Source organism: Elephantulus edwardii, unplaced genomic scaffold, assembly GCF_000299155.1.
Source record: "Elephantulus edwardii isolate Elephantulus edwardi_28Jun2011 unplaced genomic scaffold, EleEdw1.0 scaffold00499, whole genome shotgun sequence".
Taxonomy (NCBI): domain Eukaryota; kingdom Metazoa; phylum Chordata; class Mammalia; order Macroscelidea; family Macroscelididae; genus Elephantulus; species Elephantulus edwardii.
Window position 1 is genome coordinate 1 of NW_006400249.1, and position 9,714 is coordinate 9,714.

The window sequence follows — 9,714 nt, forward strand, 5'->3', positions numbered from 1 at the left end:
GGTGAAATGATATCTCATGGTTGTTTTTATTTGTATCTCACTAATAGCTAGAGTTTTTTTACCATCTGAATAATGTCTTTTTTGTTGAAGTGTCTATTCATGTCCTGTGTCCATTTTGCAATTGGGTAGTTTTCCTTTTATTGTTGAGGTGCTGGAATATTCTATAATTTTAGATACGAATCTCTAATCTGATATGTCATTGTCAAGTATTTCTCCAAGTCTACATGTTTCATTTTTACCCTCTTGGAGAAGTTTCTTTTGTGCATAGGAATTTAATTCTTAGAAGGTCAAGGACAATATATTTAGGAAGAATCTATCCTCCTTCACATAACTATGATCTTTTTAATTGCTTCCCATGCATCTAAATGTTAAAAAAGAAATAAGAATTACAGAAGAAAAATCAATGCCTTTGAACTGTGATGAGGTGAAGAGTGCTGAATATACCATGCATTGTCAAACAGATAAACAGATATGTCGTGACGTACAATCAGGGTGCCTCATAGAGACAAGGAAGATGATATTTTTCTCACTTTGGGCATATTTTCAGGAAGAACCAGTCCTTGGAAAGATAGGGGGTCAGTCAAAGAAAGGACGATCCTCAACAAGACGTAGTGACGTCCTGTGCGTACCATAAGGGGCTTAACAGCAGAGATGGTGAGAATGGAGCAAGATAAGACCAAGTGCAGAACCAGTGCTCATTTCATAGGGTCACTGTGAGTCCTCTGTGGTCAATTCGGTGTCACCTGCCAATAACAACTCTCCTTAACCTTTTATGAACTAGTCTTTCCCCAACTGTATGCATAATAAACATGGTATTCATAATTATCTGAATAGCAGCTATGTAGAGATATGTGGAAATTTTGGAGCCATCATTGGAATCAGGGAATGAGTTCTTGTTGTTCTTAGGTGCCATTGAGTACATGGCAACTCTGTGAACAACGGATGTGAACCCCGTCCTGTCCTGTGCCGTCCTCATCATCGCCATCACACTTGAGCCTATTGCTGTGGCCACTGTGTCAATTCGTTTCATCAAAAAGAGCCTCCGTCTCTTTTGCTGACCCTCCACCTTTACAAGAATTATATCCCTTTCCAAGGAATAGCCTTACCTGTATGCAGAACAGATTATCCGGGAGGCTGGGCTCTATTATGAGAAATGCGGCATCAGGGTTGCTGGAAGATCTATCAACAATCTGCGATATGCAGATGATACAACCCTGCTTGCTGAAATTGAGGACCTGAAGCGCTTGCTGCAGAGGGTCAAAGACTGCATCCTCTAATATGGATTGAGGCTCAATGTCAGGAAGAGAAAGGTTCTCACCACTGGACCAATTGGCAGCATCAGGATGGATGGTGAAGAGATTGAGATTGTTAACAACTTTAGTCTGCTTGGCTCCACAGTCAACACTCTTGGCACCAGTAGCCAGGAAATAAAAAGACATATTGCCATGGGAAAGTCTGCTGTTACGGACCTCTCCAAAGTACTGAAGAGCAATGGTGTCTCTCTGGAGACTAAGGAACATCTAATACAGGCCATGGTCTTTGCTATCACTTGTTATGCATCAGAGAGTTGGACAGTGAGTAAGAAGGATAGGAAGAAAATTGATGCCTTTGAGCTGTGGTGCTGGAGAAGAGTATTGAGGGTACCATGGACTGATAGAAAAACAAACAGATTCATCCTGGAGAGGGTTAAACCGGGCTGCTCCTTGGAGGCAAGGATTCTGAGGCTCCATCTAACATACTTTGGATATGTTGTAAGGAGGGACCCGTCCTTGGAGAGGGACATCATGCTTGGGAGGATGCAAGGACAGAGCAGGAAGGAAATGCCCCCTATGAGGTGGATTGATTCAGTGACTGGTGTAATCGGGATGGGTGTGTCAGAGACGGTGCAATTGGCACAGGACAGAACAGAGTTTAGGGCAGTTGTACATGGGGTCGCTATGAGTCGCAAGCAACTTGACGGCACATAGCAACAACAACAACAACAACAACAACCAACATACCCTAAGTCAGTGAGATGAAGTCTAACCATCCTTGCCTCCAAGGAGCACTCTGGTTGCACCTTCTCCAAGACATACCTTGGAGATGTTTGTTCTTTTTTTTTTTCCATTTTATTTTCTTTTATTGTTGTTATTTTTTGTTTTGTTTTGATGTTTGTTCTTTTTGTCAGTATGTGGAAAAGTCACAGCTGTTTTAAAACAAAATATTGCAGATATAACAGACGTTGCACCAGAAAACCTCGTGGGGGCAGTGTTATCTAATAAAGTTATACCGTTGCCCTCGTCAGCTGTGGCCTGGAGTTCTGATCTTGTACAACCTGTTTGCTTTCTTCATTGCCTAACTCTGCCTGCCTTTTTTCTTCAAAGGCTTCCTTCTCAGGAGGGTACCAATCGTGATTGCCAGTGTGCAATATATAAATGCTGGTTGTCGCTTGTCTTTTTTAAAAATTTTATTTTATTAATTTTAATGAGCATTTTCAGAGATTTTGGATTTCCATTCATTCATTCTTGCACCTTTCTCTCTATCTGCCCCAGTTCGTTCCTCTCTGCGAAAAGCGAAAGATCAACTTCTTCGTTGGTATACAATCTTGTCTTTTAAGAGAGGCTCTGATTCTGGTCAAGTGATCTTCACGTGAACCCATCCTGCCTTTGTGTTTGAGAAATGCAAACCAGTTTGCGGAGTCCACAGAGGTCGTCCAGCAGCTGGTTAATATTTCTCTAGGAAACGTTGGGTGTTTTTCCGACTTAAGACTCTTGCTTATGTTGGTGTCATTCGGCCCAGGTAACTCAAATTCCTAAGCACACAAGCGTGCCCATCGTTCTTAGTTCATGCAATGCTCTAAAAGTCTGTTTCACAGTTGTGTAGGTGCCAGCTGGTAGCAGTGGTCTGGGTAACAACTCACTGAGCCTAGTGAAGATTCACCTTTCTACATCCAGCTTCTGGCATTAAAGACATCAAGGTTGCTGATGAGTTGATTCAAGGCAATGCTGAGTGGGAGAGAGAAAGTGCCTCACTAGCTTTCCGGATGGCAGTCTTGAAGGAAGGACTTTAAATATGAAAGGCCTTTCTTTCATGGACCAAGTTCAAACACCAGCCTTTGGGTTAGTCACTGGGGGCCAACCATTTGCCCCAGCTCTGGTGGTTCACATACAGTAAGATGAGTAAATAGATTGAGGGAATATGAATAAACACGAGCCTTAGTTTGAGGAATTAAACAGTCTAACTTGGAGAATGGACAGCATTACTTAATCTGACGTCAGTAATGCTTCCACCTCCTTCCAGAGACTTTTCTGAATCTAGCTTGGATTTCTAGCATTTCCCAGTTGGGGTACTGTCCCTTTTTGGGGTTTCGCCCCCATAATCTTCAGCAAGATTTTACTTGTGTATGATATTAATCATATTGTTTGTTAATTTCCACACTCTTTTGGATCACCTATTTTGGAATGGAAACAAATCTAAATTCTTCTATCCTTGGAAAAGTGGAGGGACAGTGATAGAGGAAAGACACTCAACCTAGAGGTTTGGTAAAGTGACTGCAGCAAAGGACTAAGTATATCAGAGATTGTGGGGGGTGGCAGAGGATAGCACAGGGTTCAGATCTGTTCATATGGTCGCTGTGAGTTGTGCTCGACTCAAAGGTACCTAGCAGCAGCAGCAGCAACAGTTGGTCAGGTAGTTTGCTTCCAAATTTCTTGGTGTAGACTAGTGAGCATGCCCAAGACTGCGTCTGTTTGCTGGAACGCCTCAGCTGGTATCACATCACCTGGAGACTTAGGCCAATGCCTTCAGTCCTACTTTACAATTGGCTCTTGATCATGTGTTGTTTGCTGAACTATTTCAGTGTCAACCAATTCTTTTTGACTGTGTCTAGTCTTTTCCTTGTCTTTTGATGCTTCCTGCATCATTCAAGATTTTGCTCAGAATCCTTTGGTGCTGCAATTTGAGGTTTGAATTTGTTACTTTATTCTTTCAGCTTGAGAAATGCCAAACATTACCTTTGCTTTTGGTTTTCTAACTCCTGTTCTTTGCACATTTTATCATACTACTTTGCTACATCTTTCCGGGCTGCCTGGAAATCTTCTGTTCCACTCTCTCACTTCATCATTTTTCCCTTTTCTTTTGGCCAATCCCCTTGATTGGCAAAATCTCCTTATTAATATAATTTCCCCACATAATTTCAAATTTCCAGTAATTCTGTGGGAGTTACAAGGGCTTAGCTAGAAAGTCCCTACAATATCGGTTTACTTCACATATCCCAAATTAATGAAAGGATTCTAGCAGATACCAGTTGTCTCTGAAATACAATTCACAGAAGCCAAAAGGTGCTAACTACTAGTAGAGGAAAAAGAAACAAAATGTGCTGTATGCAACGACTAGAATTCATTCATAGAAATGTTCTGATGCATATTAGAATATAAATAGACCAGATATAAAAGGACCTATTGTTTTTTGTTTGTTATCTTAATGAAAGTTTACAGAGACTTTGGATTCCCATTCATTTGTTGTTGCACACTTTCTCCCCTGCTCCCCCATTCACTTTTCTTTTTGAAAAGTAAAAAAAAAAAGAAAAAGAAAAAAATTCATTGTTATAGAACCCCTCCACCTCCCAGTCCACTCCACTATGCAGCTTTCGTTCTGGACTTGTGTCATGACAATAATACCTAATCATATGTTCCTCTTATACAGTTCTCTCCCTCATCTGTTTCAATGCTGTGTATGTAATTTATCCCCTCTGTTCTTAGTTTCCTCCAACCCCCATATCAGTTCTGTTCCATAGCAGTGGCACGATGCAGTATTTGTCTTTTTGTGACTGAGGTATTTCACTCAGCATAATGTCCTCCATGGTCACTCATTTTGTATAATATTTCATGAGTTCTTTGTTTTTCAGCACTGCATAATATCCCATAGTGTGAATATACTACAGCTTCTCTATCCATTCGTTTGTTGATGGACCCTTTGGTTGTTTCCAACTCTTTGCTATTATGAACAAAAGAGCAATAAACCCGGGTGTGCAGACAGTTATTTTTTTTTTTTCAATTAATCATTTCTTGAATTTAGAACAAACAGTTGCACAGTGCACAGGGCTCAGGTTTGTTGGTTGCATGTTCCACACTGTCCTTGACTCCTCGTTTTGTTCTGGTTGTAACATCTCCCAGACACTCTCCCAATCTTACCTTCCCATCTTTGCTTGAGAGTAATTCCAACCATTTGGTCGCCTATAGATGAGATTACTCGAGAAAATTCATTGCTCACAGCTGATATTTTTTTATTTTAAAAGCCAATCTCATAAAATGACTATTTATTTAAGTAAATATGTAGTTAATTGAAGACCTTAAGAGATCATTTCAGTGTCATAATTAAAGCACAGCTCAGGATGATTATCTCGGAGTCCTGAAGCCAGTTTAGTAAACCTTTTTTTTCCACCCCGAGTAAATGATATTTTATAATCTGCTTTAAAAAGAACATACATGTTAGTGTGAATATGAGCAATTCTTTTTTTTTCTATATTTTATTAATTTTCATAAACATTTACAGAGATTTTGGGTTTCCATTCATTCATTGTTGCACTATTCTCTCTACCCTCCTCCCAGTTTGTTCTTGTCCAAATGCCACAGTGCTTGTCAAAGCCAGTTCTGATTAATCTTCTTTGTCAGTGTGTCCTTTGCCATTCCCTATCACTCCTCCCTGAGAGAGACTTCACCCTGAGTCATAAGGAAAAGGGGATGGCGTATTCTCTTAGCTACTTCCTGCTGAAAAGGGACGCTGTGGGTTTCAGGGTGAAGATCTTCTCTCACTACTCTAAAGGGCCCCTTTGGCAGTAGGAAACACATAGACTATTATGGAGATTGATTTTGGAATTTAGATGCACTCTTATTGATTGTGCTTGGCCGTACATGTTCATATCCTTGAAGATGTATCATGGGAGTGTTGCAACCTAGGAGACACAAATTTGACTAACAAGTTATAAGTACATGAGTCCAGAAATTATGGAAAAGTAAAAGAAAAGATTCTTTCATTGTTTTACAAACCCTCCCCCAGGTCCCCTCCACCATGTGGCCCTCGCTCTAGTCTCCTGTGATGACAGAAATACCTAGTTATATATCTCTTTTAAACAGTTTTCTCCCTCCTCTGTTTCAGTGCAGTATACATTGTTGAACCCATCTTACTCAGTCTCTCCCCAACCCCAAGGACAGTCCCATTCTACAACAGTGGCATCATGTAATATTTGATATTCTTGATATCTGTATGTGACAGCAAAATCACAAATAATTGAAAAATTATATTTTTATACAACAATACTACTCTTATATAGTGAGCTTCAGAATATTCAAGTTTGTTGCAAACCGGACTCAGAAAGAAAGCAGGGACATGGGGAAATGAGTTCTGAAGAAGAGGGAGGGCTGAGGCAGAGGTCCTCTCACAGCTCAACCCTGTGAAAAGGCCCTTCTCTTAGTCTCCCTGTGGTTTTAATTTAGTTTCAGCCAATCGTCCTAAAAAAGTTCAATCTCTGGAGACTATATTTTCCTTAAACTTAAGTGTTGCCAACATAACAATGGGTAAGCTTAATCTTTAAACTAATACCAAAGTTCAGACATGGCATCCTCTTGGGTGGGAGGCTGGGTGGAATTCTCTGTTTGCAGAGGGCACCCAGTATCTTCTCCGGGGGGCTGGGTAGAATTCTCTGTTTACAAAGGGTGCCCAGTCCTGTCTGGACTCTGATCTCAGCTGTGGCCCGGCTGTCACTATGCTGGGGAAACCACACAAGTTAACATAATATTTCAAGTAACTTGTATATTATTATACCACTGGCAAAATACTCATGTTAACAAATCTATAATATATCCATCAAATGTTCTTTTCAACAATGAAAAAGAATAGAATTTCAGAGAAACCTTTATTAAGTGACAAAATAAATGTGCTGAATTTGAAAATAAATAGGCCCATAGGAAGAGTGAGAGTTAACAGAAACATACAGGTTATTACCTTTTTAAGAACAAATGGTCTGGCAAAACTGGAAGATCATCTGCGAAAAACTGAAGCAAGACCCACACCTCACACTCCACACAAAAACCAAGTCAAGGTGGGTCAGAGTCCTAGAAGGAAAACCAAAGACTACAAAATTCATCAGAGAAAAACTAGAAACAACTCTCGAAACCCTAATGCACAGCAAAAATAGACTTCTAAGCATAAAGAAAAACCAATAAGGAGAGGAGAAAATCGAGGAATGGGCCCTCCTAAAAATAAAATCCACATGCACTTCAAAAATCCTCTCCATGAAATATCTCAGTCACAAAAGGACAAATACTGCATGGTGTCACTATTGTAGAATGGGACTGATATCAGGGTTGGGGTAAGACTGAGAAAAAGTGGATTAATTACGTATACTGCATTGAAACAGATGAGGGAGAGAGTAATTTAAAAGTGATATAAGAGTCCAGAATTAAGGGTGCATAGTGGAGTGTACCTGGGGCGGTGGGAGGGGTGTGGGGGGATTGTGTACCAAAGAAAGAATTTTTCTTTTACTTTTTCAAAGAGAGGAGCAAACTGCGGGGAGTCGGGTGGGGGAGTGGAGAAAAAAAAGTACTAAATTCTGCAAAAAAATATCCTCTCCAAAATGGTCAAAAGGAAACCCACATACTGGGAAAAATTATTTGGCAATGGCATATCTGTTAAGGGACTCATATCTAAAATATGTAGAATACTCCAGCACCTCAACAAGAAAAAGGTAAACAACCCAGGATATGAACAGATGCTTCACCAGAGAGGAAATTCTGATGATCAAAAACCACAAGAAGAAATGCTGAAAATCCCCAGCTCTCAGAAAGATGCAAATCGAAACAACCATGCGGTATCATCTCACCCCAGCAACAATAGCAAAATTCAACAGAGCAACAAACAACAAATGCTGGCAAGGTTGTGGAGAGACTGGAACACTTATTCACGGTTGGCGGTGACGTAAAATCATACAACCACTAAGGGGAGGCATTCTGGCACTTTCTCAAAAAGTTGGAAATAGAAATACCATATGACCCAGCTGTCCCCCGACTGGGACACGCTCTACAGAAACCAGAGCTATGACACAAAACGCGGATGTACTCCCATGTTTATTGCAGCATTATTCATGTGATGCAGCCCAACAGCCCCTCAACAAATGAATGAGTAGAGGAATCCTTCCTGCTAGAGAACATTGCTGACAAAACTTCCCTGAAGTGTTTCTTCCTACTATCATCATGTCAAAATCAGTCTCCTAAAGAGTCCAGACAGTTCCAGAAACTTCACTGGAGAGTTGAGCTTTGAAATGACAGATGGAAGTCTGAGGTGAAAGTCTGCTGCTTGGAGCAATGGGGGGACGCTCACAGCCTGTGTGGTAAAGAGAGATCCAACACTGAGTGCTCCTGACCTTTGGGCTTGACACATACTCGTGTGGAAAGGTGGGTGCAGCCTGAATGCAAGGTCCCCCCAGGATGAATGGAAGGGTTGTGGAACCCAAGAGGGCTGTCTGGAGAGAAGATTCTCCAAGACCAGGTGCCCACTTAAGTAGGAAAAAGGTGGTTGGTGGAATTAAAGAAGATTCTGAAGACCATCACTGAGGAGATTCTTTTGAGCAGTATGGGAAAATGGAAGTGATTGAAACCATGACTGACCGAGGCAGTGGCAAGAAGAGGGGTGGTGCTTTTGTAACTTTTGATGACTTGACTCTGTGGATAAAATTATTATTCAGAGATAGCCTACTGTCATTGTCACAACTGTGAAGTGAGGAAAGACCCCTCAGAGTGAGAGCCAATGCCTCTTCCAGCCCAAGAGGTTGAAGTGGTTCTGGAAACTTTGGTGGTGGCTGTGGAGGTGGCTTTGGTGGCAACAACGACTTTGGTGGAGGATGAAACGTCAGTGGACGAGGTGCCTCTGGTGGCAGCCGGGGAAGTAGAGGATATGGAGGCCGTGGGGATGGTTATCATGGATTTGGTAATGATGGAAGCAACTTTGTCGTGGAAGCTACAAAGATTTTGGCAATTACAACAATCAGTCTTCAAATTTTGGACCCACAGCTCTCATGGTGGTGGTGGTCAATATTTTGTCAAACCACAAAACCAAGTTGGCTACGGTAGTTCGAACAGCAGCTACAGTAGCAATGGCAGTGCCGATGATTTTAATTACCGCCAGAAAAACAAAGCTTAACTGGAGAGGAGAGCCGGAGAAGTGACAGAAAGCTCCTGTTTACAACAGATTTGTGAACTCAGCCAAGCACCGTGGTGACAGGGCCTCACCGCTACAGAGAAGAAATGCTTCAGACAGTACTCATTTGTGTGGGCAAAAAACTCATGGGCTGTGTTTGTGACTAATTGTATAACATTATTTTTGTTTCTGTTCTGTGGAAAGTGTAAAACATTCTGCAAACAGAAGGATTTTATTGTCATTTTTATTTTTTGCACCCATGCTGTTGATTGCTAAATGTTAATAGTCTGATCATGATATTGAATAAATGTCTTTTTTTTTAAAAAAAAAAACAACAACAAAACCAACAAACCAACATGTGCTCGCTTCGGCAGCACATATACTAAAATTGGAACGATACAGAGAAGATTAGCATTGCTCCTACACAAGGGTGACACACAAATTAGTGAAGAGTTCCATATTTTAAAAAGAAACAACCCCAAAACATAAAACACACAAAAATATTTTTACAAATGAATGGGTAGGAAAACTGGTCTAATCACA

The 9,714-nt window shown here is 40.9% G+C and overlaps 1 pseudogene; it reads left to right on the plus strand.

Annotated features, from left to right (window-relative positions):
- The first annotated feature begins 8,781 nt into the window (after window positions 1–8,781).
- The window catches only part of LOC102865409, a 39,991-nt pseudogene continuing 39,058 nt past the window's right edge, over window positions 8,782–9,714 (plus strand).